Below are 14,495 nucleotides of genomic sequence, written 5' to 3' on the forward strand. Positions count from 1 at the left end.
AAAATTCACAGTGGCTTAGCTGTAGTTATGCCTAAGAGATTGCGAAAGCAACTGCTTGGGTGGCTTGCGAAGAAGCACGCATTCGCCGAGCCGCATCTCGAGCACGACGTCTGGCTCGACGCTCTTTACGTTGTTCCTCTCTCTCCGTAGCTCGCTGTCGCTTCCTGGCTTTACACAGGCGAGCCGCCTTTTCCTTCTGCTTCTCAGACACCATGACTAACTGTCTTCTGAAATGGCATGCTTTATACAGCGCGGCCTGATTTAAAAAAACTGGTTTATTTATAGGAAGGGAAAGGCACGGTATCTGTCACACTTGCTATGTGGACACCTGAACAGAGCCGTAAGGGAAGGGAGGAAGGTGGGAGTGAAAGTGGAAAGAGAGAAAGAGGAGCCGTAGTGGAGGGCTACGGAGTAATTTCGGCCACCTGGGGATCTTTAACGTGCGCTGACATCGCACAGCACACGGACGCCTCTTCGTTTCGCCTCATACAGCGCGGCCTCTCTTCCTCTATTTACCGAAAAGAGAGGAGAGGCGAAAATGTCTCTAATAAAAGACGACACCATCTGTTATGGTGCCTCGATTCGCCCCCCCCCCCCCCCCCCCGCAGATTCAAAGGGTAAGTAAGTGTCGCCTCTGCACCCCATATTTGAGCCCACGCAAGTGTACATATCCCGGTTTTGCGGCGGCTCTCGCGTGGCGTTCCTTGGTGAGCGTTCATGTGTGGGATTGCAGTTGGCAGGAACGCTAGACAAGATAAGACTTCTGGAGGAAAGTTGCAGCATCAGTCAAAGTGTGCGTTTGGATGGTATGCCGTCGCTCCTATTGCGTGGCGTTCCTTCGCGCACGTTCATGTGTGGGATTGCAGATGGCAGGAACGCTCCTGAAGTGCAATGGGAAAAGTGCGCCAAAATATGGCGGAGTTGTCTCCACCCTTCGAGGTCGCGAAGGCGCGTACATCGAGCACCCTACTACCTTTTAGACCACAGTGCACCTAGTCAGAGAAGCGAGAAACGCCCGGCGTGGCTACGAGCCACGCTACGCTTTTATTGCGAAAGCATTACTGCTAGCACTTCGAGACTTTGGCGTGTCGTGGCGCCTCCATACAGACCTTTCACGTGATCGTGTGACGTCACGCCAGACCGAGAGATGGGGCCCCTGCTCGCGCCATCGGATGGTGGCGCTCCACGAGTACTTACAGAGTACTTACTTACTTACGAGTACTTATTTAAATACCTGTACCTGAAAAGCGTTGACTCACAATGGAGGAAAATAACTAGGAAACTAACTAGTATGTATGCTGGTAACAAGGACGGAGAAATAAAGAGCATTAAGCAACAGGTGAAAAGCACAGAAGGTAAAAATTGGATAAATTCGATGGAAAAGAAACAGAGTGTGGAATTATACCGAAAGTGGAAAATGCAGATCAGGAAGGAAGATTTTTTTGATAACTCAAGAGGCAGTGCCCTACGTTTTGAAGCTAGATCAGGGTGCCTTAGCACACGCAGCTACAAAAAGAAATTTAACAATGGAGATGACGCATGTGCTGTATGTGGTAACTCCAGTGAAACAATTGACCATATTATACTCGGATATAATGCTATCCATGCGGAAGTTGATGCAGGCTCAGTCACTGTTCTTGAAGCTCTCGGGTTTAGAGATAACAGTGGCCGGGTGAATAAACCGGCGGTGGAAACTAGCAAAAACCGACTGGAAGATTGGTGGCTTAAAAGCAGAGAAGTGACATATTGTTAGTAATGTAGAAACAAAAATTTAATAAATAGAATGATGGTTTAGTTAACCATTTTAAATCAATAATTAAGATATAGGGAGAAAAATGAGCATGATAGCTACTGCTACCACCCCGTTTCAAAGGGGACGCTCCTATATTCCATCCATCCATCCCAGAGCCGTGACCGTGTGACCGTGTGATGTCACGCCACACCGAGAGACGGGGCCTCAGCTCGCGCCATCGGATGGTGGCGGCGAGTCGGAGCTGTGTCGTAGGCGAGAGAGGGCGCTCGCTGTTTGTGACGTCACGTTAGGGGGATAAATGGGAATGTGGTCACACAGCCAGGTCCTTTGAGCAGAGCGGAGGTGCGTTCGATGGTCTCCATCGACTACGGCCGCTCGAGCACAAGTTGGATTCGACGGATTTTGGATATTCGACGAACGGACGCCGAGGATATCAATTCTAATAAGGGGGGCCTTCCTCGTCTCGTTACGAGTTTTGGGACTGATGTGTTCGACGAGCCACGTAGGGAGCTAAGCCTAAGATTAGGCCTAGCGGTGAGAAGCCACCGGCGGCGGATCCTGCGCTCGGAGACTGCCGTAACCATGAGAGAGACTGTACAAGGTACGGAGATAGATCCAGAAGAAGTGAACGTGCCGGGACAATGGTACGTTAGTAAGAAGAAAGGGAAAGCGGCTGCCCTAGTGAACGACGAGGCACGCAATATGGAACGCCAGCGTGCCGCCGAGAAGCTCGCAGGCAGGAAGATAGCGGCAAAGTCGGTTGAAAGGCAATTCTCCCGCATTCCGGACGGCGCCGAGAAAATAGTCATGAGGCCGCGCGGCGGTCTCGTACGTCTGATGAAATACGGAAGTGCGTAAATGGCTGACGTAATAGTTAAGGCGGCTAGCGTGAGCCCAGACGCAGCCAGGGAATGATGTCATCTCTTTGAATGTGAAGCAACATTCCAGTCTTGTCGCCACCGTCAGCGCGGAAAGGAAGAGAAAGTACGCCGACTTGAAGCTCCTCGAGTTTGAAGGGGAAAGATCGAACTGACTACGTACATCGCTATGCCAGAGGACTGCGGGAAAGGCGTCATACATGAAGTCCCTTTGTCCTTCTCGGACGAAGATATTTTGAAAAGGCTGCAAGTCTACGGGAATCCTCCGGTCCTGGGGGTGCGAAGACTGGGAAGAAACTCGAGGACAGTTTTAATACTGTTTGAAGACAAAGAGGTGCCGCGGTTGGCGAGAATCACACCCGTGGCGCAACGCTGCGTTTTCTACCGCAAGACGTTTGAAGTTTGCAACACCTGCGGCAGGCTCGGACACCGCGAGGACGTCTGCCCGGACCCCGCATATGTGAAATGCCGTGGCTGTGGCATGGAACAACCACCAGAAGACCATTTCTGTGAGTGCAAGTGTCAACTGTGCGGAAAAAGACACCCGCTTGGTGACAAAAAATGTCGAGAATTCTACCGCGTTCCATACGAGGTAAAGAAGAGGAAGTGGGAACGCAAGGTTAACAAGCAACAGCAGCAACAACTTCAGAAGCGGCAGCAACAGCAAGTCGAAGCGATCGTCGAGTAAAATCACTGAGGTCGTTCCAAGGTCAAGCGTGTGAACGACGACTTTCGCGCCAGAAACGACTCCTTCCCGAGGCTGGAGGAGACTACCGAAGGGCGACAGCTGCGCGGCCGGTCGAGTTCCAGCTCCAGGAGGTGTTCTGGATCCAGACGCAGCTGCAGATCGAGTTCCAGGGACCCGGAGAACCCGTGGACTAAGAAGCGGAGCCTGAGCAGGGAGCGTAAAAATGTAAGCTTTGAAAGTGGGGCTTCCCAGGCAAATGATAAGAAGGACAAGGCGATCTATAAATTAAGGAAAGAAGTTGGGGAGCTTAAAGAGAGCTTAAAGGAGCTTAAAGGCTCACACAAGAGTTGCATAGACCAAAAGGGCAAGCGCTTACTGGGTCCCTCTCCCCCCCATAGAGCGCCACCGAAATTGGTATCGAAACCAACTGCCCTGACACCTAAGGCTGCGACTTCCACGCAGCCTGCGGCACCGGAGGAAAAGATGATAGTAGAATCGGCTAGACCGCCCCCAATGAAACGCGAAGGGGAAGACGCTGATCCATTGGTGGCACTAGAAGGAAGATTAGAAGCCAAAATCGAAGCTAAATTTGACTCTTTCGTGACCCAAATGATGGGAGCAATAAACCAAATTCAAAGCCAGATCCAAACCCTTACGGGCGAAGCACAACTTCAAAGGGCAGAATTAGTTGCCATCGGAGAATGGCAGCAAACAGCTGAGGAAAAATTTGATCAGCTCCATAATGGCCAGAGGCGCACCAAGTGAGTCTTTAATCTTCCAACGCAAGCGTGCGTTAGTGCGACAGTACTTGACGCTATTAGATGAAAAACCCCTAGCTATAGCCCTGCAAGAGACGGGTAAAGCAGAAAAACTCTCGGGATACCAATCTTTTTCAAGTGACAGAGGTGAGAAATCTCGCGTCACAACATTGGTTAAGAGGAACATTGTTGCAATCATGCACGAAATCAATTCAAAAGAAATTGAGGCAGTGCTATTGGAAATTCTTACGGGACGAAAAGAAGAACCAAGCCTGTTCCTCTTAAATTTATATAGTACGCCACAGCAGAGGAAGTGAGATTCAGGGCCCTCTTTCGCAAAGAGATAATCACAGTCTGGAGTAACCCCTTGCTAATAGTCGGTGACTTCAATGCGGCGCACCCAGAATGGGGTTACGCTAAACAAGATCCTAAAGGCATGCAGTTATGGGAAGACGCGCACGAGCTGGGACTCACCTTGCACACGGACCCTAGTTTTCCCTCCAGGGTGGGTAACGGCGTCTGCGTAGACACTTCCCCTGACTTGACCTTCTCCAAAAATGTGAAAGATCTGAAGTGGCAAACTTCGGAGCAAAATTTTGGCAGCGACCATTTTATTCTGGCCTCGATCCTTACAAAAAGGAGTAAAGACGCGCCGTGTGTGTCAACCGAGGGTTACACAATGGGAAGAACTTGGGGAAAAACGAGAGAAGGCTGCCGAAAGAAAGATTACAAACATAGAAAAATGGACGAAGACCCTCATGCGTCCCGTTGGAGAGGCAACAAAGAATCTTGAATGGGACGATGCTCCGTAGATAGCTGATAGCAAACTGCTTCACATGTGGCAGGCAAAACATGGTATGGAGCACAGACTAAAGAAGCAAAAGTGGAACCGTAATCTTAGAAGGAGGATAGCTAGACATAATAAAGAAATTGAAAATTATGCGGTTAAATTATGCGAACAGAATTGGTGCAGCAGATGCGACGAGATGAAAGGGGGCATGAGCCTTTCCAGAACGTGGGGTCTGCTGAAACACCTATTAGATCCGACCAACTCAAAATTTCAGTCAGGAATTAGATTATCAAAAGCCAGGCACGCGTTTAAGGGTACAGACGCGGAATTTATGGATGTACTAGTCAATATGTACATTGGCGATACTCATAGTGCCCCCCTCCCAGAGTATGACGGAGCTCCCAAGGAGGAGCTGGACGCACCCCTCACAGAGGCGGAGGTCAGGGCAGAAATATTGCGACTAAAAACAAAATCGGCCCCGGGCCCTGACGGGATGACTAACAAAATTTTAAGAAACCTGGATGATGACTCCATCAGCGCTCTTACTGAGTATATGCAAGAAATTTGGCCTAAAGGGCACCTGCCTCGGCAGTGGAAGTCGGCAAACGTAATTCTAATCCCAAAACCGGGCAAACCCCCGAAACTAGAAAATCTAAGACCTATTTCTCTAACCTCATGCATGGAAAAATTGATGGAGCATGTAGTCCAGACACGACTGACGCGCTTAATGGAGAAACACGACCTGTGGCCGCACGAGATGGTCGGCTCTCGACCGGGTTTGAGCACGCAGGACGTGATGCTCCGACTCAAATACGACATAATCGACTCGCGTTCTAGAGACGCCAAAGTGATGCTCGGCCAGGACTTGACAAAGGCTTTTGACAAAAGTTAAACACGAAGCGATCCTCCACGGTCTGCAAGAAATCTGAGTAGGTGAACGAACATATGAGTACATCAAGGACTTCTTGTCAAACAGAACTGCCTGCATAAAGTTTCAAGACATTCAGTCCCCACAGTGATGTTAGGGAGCAGGGGGACGCCGCAGGGCTCGGTTCTCTCCCCGTTTCTTTTCAACGTGGCGGTGAGGGGCCTCCCTGAAGCTCTGAGGAGCATAAAGGGGCTAAATTGCAGTATTTATGCGGATGACATCAATCTCTGGGTTAACCAGGGTAGTGATGCCAGCATTGAGCAGCGCCTGCAAGCGGCGGCGGACACTGTCGTAGACTACGCTGCCAGTAGGGGTCTATCATGCTCGCCGCATAAATCAGAATTATTTGTCTGTAACCCAAAGTAACTCCGATGCAAACGCAACTGGGAATTTGACATTAACGTAGAAGGAAAACCAGTTCCAAAGGTAGATCAAATCAGAATCGTAGGACTATTCATTCAGGAAAATGGATATAATGATGGAACAATCAGAAAGCTAAAGGGATTCGCCACACAAGCCATTGGGATATTTAGATGAATCGCGTTGAAAGGACGAGGCCTGAAGGAAAGAAGCTTGCTTAAACTCATCCAAGCCTACGTAATAAGTCGCGTGAGCTATGCCACGCCATTCTTAAATATCAGGTCAAAGGAGAAGAAGAGGTTAGATTCTCTCATTCGTCGGTGCATAAAGAGGGTTCTGGGGTTACCAATTACCACATCCAGAGAGAAGCTCCTTTCTATGGGAGTGCAAAATAGCTGGGACGAAATAGCGGAGGCTGTCAGAGTTTCGCAGCTGGAAAGATTAAGTCGAACGACCACGGGCAGAACTATACTCGAAATGGTAGGCCTGCTGACAGACAGGGGACTGCGAGAAAAATTAAGTATCCCACAGGACTGTCGAGAAAATCTAATCATTCCCCCCTCCCTCGTAACATGCATCCCATATTCAACACAGAGAGGAGGGAGAAGGGAGCAGAAGCACTAAACAGACGCTTCGATTCGATGGACAGCAAGTCGGTTGCGTACGTGGATGCGGCAAGTGGCAAAACGGGGGCGGCGGTCTCCTCGGTGGTCGACGGCCGAGGTGCGCCTGTATCAGCCGCCACCATTAGAAGCCGCAACGCCGAAACGGCTGCAGAAGTTGCAATAGCGCTCGCTTGCGTCGGAACACAAGCAAATTTCATAATCAGCGATAGCAAAATGGCTATTTGGAATTTTGGAAAGGGTAGGGTCTCGCCAGAAGCGGCAAATATTCTGGCCAGTAGACGACTAAGCAGGAAAATTCGCATAATTTGGACCCCTGCACACACGTCCGTTCCTGACCACCAAGCGGCCCACGAGTTAGCCCGAGCTCTCTACTTCTGGGTAACTGTGGAGCCGCCCGATTGCCGGAACATGGACGAGCGTCTGCAAAATTAGAGGGAGATTCTTCAAAATTACAGGTTAAGCAGGAGACTGGTGCCACCACCGGATAAAAGTCTAAACAATAGGGAGGCAGTCGCATGGCGGCGCCTGCAAGCTGGGAACTTTGTAATCCCGGTCTGGGCATATTATGTCCAAATGGAAGATAGGAGAAACGATAAATGCAAGCACTGTGGGGAGAGAGGGACCCTCGACCATATCATCTGGGAATGTACTAGCTCCCCAGGGGCTAAACAAATATAAATTGTAGAGAAGCCTGGGAAGCCCTGCTGCGGAGCGAGGCCCCTGCTCCACAGCTACAAGCCATCCGCCTGGCGGAAGAAGCCGCGAAGAGCCAAGACCTCTTTGCCTGCTTCTGATCGCGGAGGTCTCTGCTCCCGTCCCTTAGGCCTACGTGCCGGGGGCGGGAATTGGGGGCCTCCTAATCTGGGGGAAAATAAAGTTGTTATCATCATCATGATAAATGGGAATGTGGCTCGACTCCTAGGGTATAAGGAGAGGTACTCCCCTGATGGAGCTGGGACAGGTAGGTCATCGCAGCTTGCGGCGGTGGCTAGCCTGTCATCGAATTTTTATCTGTTGTAGGCCGTCATAGCACCCGCCACCGTTACAGTGGTGGACGACGGCTGTTGTTGCAGCGCGCGTCTTTCTCTCCCTGTTACTTTTCATTGTTCTCTATTTTCTCTTCTGTCTACACGAGGCAGTGGAGGTGGCTCAGCTACGGAGGCAGTAGCAGGCCCGCGAATTTTCTTTTCCTTCTTCGTCCAGTCACAACAACAACGCAGTAGTCGGGGAGCAGCCTTACGGCATGTCGGATGATACGTATAAAGCGAGGCTGGAACGATCTGCTGCAGCCAAGCGGCGGCGCCGTTGGCTGCTGCATTACATAATTATCCATAAGTGTAACCAATGAATCAACAATAGCAACAGCATAGTAACAATGTATAGTATGAAGAGGAAAAAGTAGACGAGGAACATTCCAGGCAGTGACATTGTGATCGCTGCGCGTGTTGGACCTGACGGTGTTCGCTGTCGCTGTGCTCGCCGCTGATCTGCCCAGTCCTGCTGATCGAGTCCTACTGACGTGCTCAATAAACCCCCATCTCACATTTGGTGGAGGTCCTCGGAAAGCTCTATCCTCTCGCCCTGGAACTCCGCAGCTGCACATTACCACCTCCTGCGATGCCTGAGGACGTTAACCACCAAGCCTTACAAGTTGGCTCGGCCATCATCTGTCCCGGCTCTCTCCGCCAGCGAGACCCCGCCATCTTCAGCGGAACTGCCGACCATAACGTCGCGGACTGGCTCACATACTATGAGCGAGTGAGCGCTTAAACAAATGGGGCGCGGAAACGAAGTTAAGCAACGTGATTTTCTATCTTGCCGGCATCGCAAATGTATGGTTTCAGAATTACTGTGCCACAGAAAAAGAGTGCTTAGCGATTTTTTGGGCACTTACTAAATTCCGCCCTTACCACTATGGCCGCCCTTTTGACGTACTGACGGACCACCATGCGCTTTGCTGGCTTTCCTCACTGAAAGACCCATCCGACAGACTGGCAAGATGGCCAATAATGCAAACACGGGGGCCAGTTGGTTGATCATTCTGTGGAATACTGCGCTACTTGATATACAGAGACAAATGGACGACGACACACGAATGAAGCAAGATGGGCTCTTCGCCTTCAGGAATATGTTGTCCGCGTTGTTTAGCGCTCTGGCCGCAAGCATCACGACGCCGAAGCACTTTCCCGCTGCCCCCTTACAGCTGAGGTAGCGAGCCTTTCTTTTCCGACAATTCCCCGCCATCGCTTCACATCAATGACATCAATCCTACAGCTGCTTCTCCATCGCGTGCTCTCCGCCGCCATGCCTCTCACTTCGCCATTCGTGATAATCACCTCTACCGCCGCAACTACTGCGCAGATGGCCGCAAGTGGTTGCTAGTTATTCCCCGGCAGCTACGTTCGCAAATCTGTGGCTATTTCCACGCTGACCCGCAATCCGGTCACGCGGGCGTCTTCAAGACACACTCGTCTCCGGCTGCGTTACTACTAACGGGGCATGCACACCTTCGTACTCAAGTAGGTTCGCTCATGCCTCACCTTTCAACGTCGCAAGCCATCTCCTCAACGTTCCGCTGGAGAGTTGCTGCCGTTACCCTGCCCACCACGCCCTTTCGATCGCGTCGGCATTGATTTGTACGACCACTTCCCTACACTGCAGCGGCAACCGCTGGGCTATCGTAGCCGTTGATCATCTGACGAGGTATGCAAAAACCGCCGCACTTCCATATGCCACAGCCTCAGAAGTAGCATCCTTCATTTTGCAACCATTTGTTCTTCGCCACGGCGCACCTCGCGAGCTGCTCAGCGACAGAGGACGCGTTTTCTTGAGTTACGTTGTGAAAGCCTTGCTCACCAAGTGCAACATTATTCATAGAACCACCTCCGCCTATCATCCCCAGACTAATGGCCTCAGTGAGCGCTTCAATCGTACCCTTGGCGACATGCTCTCTATGTACGTCTCCTCCAACCACTCAAATTGGGACCTCTCCCTTCCGTATGTCACTTACGCTTACAATACCGCAACGCAGTCTACTACTGGCTTCTCTCCTTTTTTTCTCCTCTACGGCCGTTACCCTCTGCTACAATCGACACCATACTCCCGCATCAGCCAGACATATCAGAGTATATTCCTGCGTCTCAAGCAGCCCAGCATGCGGAAGACTGTCGACAAATTGCCCGTGCATTCACGGCTAACGCCCAGTATCGAAATAAATCCAACAATGACAACCAACACTCGACACAGGACTTCTCTTCTGGCGCTCTTCTGTGGCTGTGGATACCTTCCAATGCTCCTGGACTATCTTAAAAAATTCTTGCTAAATACCATGGCCCATACCGAGTTCTGGAGCGCACCTCTCCGGTTAATTATGTGGTGGAACCTCTTACGCCGTCTCATGATCTACGCCGGCGCGGACGCGAGATTGTTCAAGTCCAGCGCCTTAAATCCTATTACGACCCTGCCGTCTGGCTCAAGCCGTAAGTCGCCAGGATGTCTCCTCTTCGTCCCGCGGGTAATTGTGAAGAGGAATTATTGCACTAGAAACATTCCAGGCAGTGGCATCGAGATCGCTGCGTGTGTTGGACCTGACGGTGTATGTTGTCGCTGTGCTCGCCGCTGATCTGCCCAGTCCTGCTGATCGAGTCCTACTGATCTGCCCAATAAACCCCATCTTACAATAGCCATAAGTTAATCAAGGGCAACCTTGGCACACCACCAGCCGAACAAGGCGCAGCCAAGGGTATTGCTGTCGCAGTCGTCCAAGCTTAACCAAGCTAAGCCTTCGGCCAACTTTTTGTGGCTGTAGGAAGGATTTGGATTGGAAAACATTTATTGTCAGCAATGAGCGATTTGTGGGCGCTATACTTAGATGGCCTCAAGACCGTTGCTCTCGGCGACCTTTTGAGCCCACTCAGTAGCCCGAATTTGCGTTAACGGGTCTGAGCTGGCCAGTATAGCCTCCCACCGCTCAATAGAAGGGACTGGTAGTAGGTCCGCTAGTGGCGGCGTTTTTTTGCAGCTCCATAATATGTGATCATATCCTGCTATTTCGCCGCAGTGTTTACAATTTGGATTGTATTGTGCTGGATACATGTGCGCTAATTTAGAAGGACTGAAGAAGGCGCGCGTCAGGAGCCGACACCAGATTACTTCTTGCCTTTTGTCTAGTTTCTTGTCTGGTGGAGGATATATCCGCCTTTCTAGTTTAAAGTGATTAGTGTAGTCATGAAATGAGATTAGTGGATCTCTCGAGAAATTGGGGGAATCAACCTGGCTCACTGCTCGGCTGACATAACCTCGAGCTATACTGTGAGCCAACTCGTTTCCTTTGTTCCCCGAGTGTGCCGGCACCGATATTAATTCCTCCTCTTTTTGGTTCCAGTCTTTATATCTTAAAATTCGCCCTGTCTCTTTGGAGATCATGCCCCTCGCAAAATTGTTTATAGCAGATTTGGAGTCTCTAATTATGGTAACCGCTTTGGTGCTGACCATCGCCAATTCGGCACAAATCTTTCTCTTTGACCCCGCGCCTTTTGTTGGCTATTCGCCTTATCAACCTGGTTGTCATGTTAATTGTTGACTTAAGTCGATTTATTATTTCTGTGTTCTTTCCATTTTCTTGCATTATCATTCCTAAGACCCTGATTTTGTCCACTCTGTTAATCGGTGTGCCATTTAATTCCACCAAAACGTCTTCAGCGTTGATATTGCGTTTTTTTGTTCCTCGGATATCCAGAAGCTCCGATTTGCTCGGTGAGCATTTCAGCCCTGCCCATTCCGCATATTCTTCAGCAATGTCTATTGCTTGTTGAAGATTTTCTTCTATTTCCCCATCGTTGCCTGTGCATGTCCATAACGTGACATCATCAGCATATAGCGTATGTTTCACCCCTTTCACAGTTTTCAGTAATGATGGGAGGTTCTTTAACGCTAGGTTGAAGAAGAAAGGGGAAAGAACTGAGCCCTGAGGGGTGCCCTTGTCTCCTAGCTTAATTGTTTCAGACCTGATGTCTCCAAGGCTTATTTCTCTTTCGGTTAGAAAATCCCTAACGTAATCGTAAATCCACTTGCCAGGGGCAATTTCCTCCAAATTATTTAATATGGCTTCGTGTTGGACATTATCAAAGGCTTTCTGTAGATCAAGGCCAAGTACAGTTTTTATGCCCCCTTTATTGGGCGCGTCAATTATGTCTGCTTTGAGGTGAATCATTACATCCTGCGTGGACAGCTTGCTCCTGAAACCTAGCATTGTTTCGGAAAATGCCTCCCTTTCCTCTGCATACGCCTGAAGTCGGTTTAGTATTACATGCTCCATCAGCTTCCCTAGGCACGATGTTAGCGATATCGGCCTGATGTTGCCTACTTCAAGTTTCTTCCCAGGCTTCGGAATGAAGACAACTTTAGCATGTTTCCACTCTGAAGGCATTCTACCTCGTTTCCATACCCCATTAAGAAAGTCTGTGAGTGCTGTGACTGATACTAAATCTAGGTTTCTCAGCATTTTATTGCTGACCCCATCTGCTCCCGCTGCTGATGTGGTTCTTAGCTGACTCATTGCTCTCCATACCTCCGCTATTGATATGTCTCTATCTAGCTCTGTGTTCTCTGGTCCTCGATATGGTGCAGATGAACCCCCTCTGCACGTATTAAGGTATCTGCTCTTCAATTCCTCTATGAGATCTTCAGCCGTGCCCTGGTATTCATGAACCAATCTTTTCAGCTGTCCTTGAGCGGCGGTCTTAGTTTGTCCTGGATCTAGCAAGTGGCGAAGAAGTTTCCACGTGTTCTTACACCCAAGTTTTCTATTCAATTCATCGCAAATCTACCCCAGTGTTGATTCTGAAGTTCGTTCGCGTATTCTTCTATCTGTCGTTCAAGTGTAGATATTCGCTTCTTTAGCCTTCTATTGCGCCTCTGCTTTTTCCGTCTTTTCGTAAGGCTTTCGTGGGCTTCCTACATGTGGGCCAACTTCGAATCTGTAATATTTCCGGCGATTGGGATCTCTTTAGTATGTGTGTTTACATTACTTTTGAGTCGTTCAACCCATTGATTTAGATTCACGATCTCCCTCGGAGCGGTTCTATCCCTGACTTTTCTAAGAGTATCCCAATCTGTCAGCTTCTTTTTGTGCAGCATCCCCTTCAGCGGTCTGGTACGTATTTCAATCTCTATAATATAGTGATCACTACCTAAGGTGTGTCCTGTGTCTGACCACTTCTCGCCCTCAAGGTCTCTGCCCAGCGTCAAGTCTGGGGACGTATTTACACTGATGCTGTTGCCTATCCTTGTGGGGTCTTGTGGGTTGTTTAGTATTGTTAGTCTTAAGTGTTGAATTTCCATCCGTAGTTTGTTTCCTTTGGGGGAGGTCATCCTATATCCCCAAGCCAGATGCGGGGCATTGAAGTCCCCAGTGATTATTAGCCCTTTCCTGTCAGCTAGTCTTATGGCTTTCCGTAAAAGATCTGCCAGCCCTGCCCCTCGGTTTTTGGGCGAGTTGTACGTATTCAGAATAAAGAGACTGTTGTCTCCCTTTGTATTTGGGATTAGTTCAATCATTACATAGTCTTCACTCGTGTTTTCGAGTTCGTGTTGTATTGCTGTCAAATTTCTCTGCACTAACGTAGCCGTGAACGACCTAGGTTTATGGCCCCTTTGTAATTCTAGCGGGGTATACACGGCGTCGGCGGTTACTTTTACTGTGCCGCTTGCCTCTTGTAGCGTGATTACATCGGGTGTGTTTTCAATTTTTTGAATGTGTGCCTGCAGGTTCCCTCTCTTAGAGTGGAAACCTGTGCAGTTCCACTGCCACATTTTAATTTGGTGGTGAGGGGCCATGATGTCCTAGGACTGTTTCTGCGGTGGCAGCTGAGGGAGGGCGTTCCCGGCAACCGGGGGAAGCCTTGCTTCTATGGTCGTTAGTCGTTCCATAATTTGCTGGAAGCAAGTCATTGTTTGTTCTCTGACCATGACGAATTCCGCCGTAAGATTATCTACCTGCTCGGTTAGTTTGTCAACTCTAGCCGAAACTGCATCTATTCTGGCATCTTGAGCTCCTGCCCGCTTCATGAGTACATTCATGTCCAACCTAAGCTTGCTGTAAGTCGGGGTCGATGCTTCCTCATTCGAATTTTCTGCCACCTTTTTGGGCTTGCTGTCTTCTGCGTTTTCCTCTCTGGGTAGAGGTCTTTTCGCGGGACCGCGGGTGTCCGTCTCCATTGATTTTTCGTTGTGTAAAATTTCGTTAGTATTACATGAAGACGATTGACTAGTGCTTTGTGAATTCTGAATAGGTGACTTGTCGAGTGCCCTCTGCATTTTCGTGTTATCAATAATACGTTTCCTCATTTCTGCCAATTCCTTCTTTATGGTTTCAAGCTCTTTGTCCCTATTAGCGAGTTGTTCTACCAGTTCCTTCTCCCGAGCCGTTTCCCAAGCGGAGGTCTTAACTGGCCAGCTCACCATTTTGCTAGTGTCTCCATTCTTGCTTGGACTCCTTCCTTTGACTTGGTCAGGACCTGAGCCGATGACTCCGTCTCCTGTCCCCGGCAGTGGTGGAAAGGAGTTCAAAATACTTCTCCCCCGGTAGCCTTTGTGGTTGTCGTTGACCCGCGATCGTGGCTGGTGTGCAGATTCATGTTGCCTTAGGTCGTTCTTGGGTTTGTGGGGCCGTGTCTTGAGCAGCCTATACTTGCAATTCCTACTGCCGGTGTTG

Source organism: Amblyomma maculatum, chromosome 4 (assembly GCF_055883805.1).
Source record: "Amblyomma maculatum isolate TAMU_Amacu chromosome 4, ASM5588380v1, whole genome shotgun sequence".
In the NCBI taxonomy this organism is placed as follows: Eukaryota; Metazoa; Arthropoda; class Arachnida; order Ixodida; family Ixodidae; genus Amblyomma; species Amblyomma maculatum.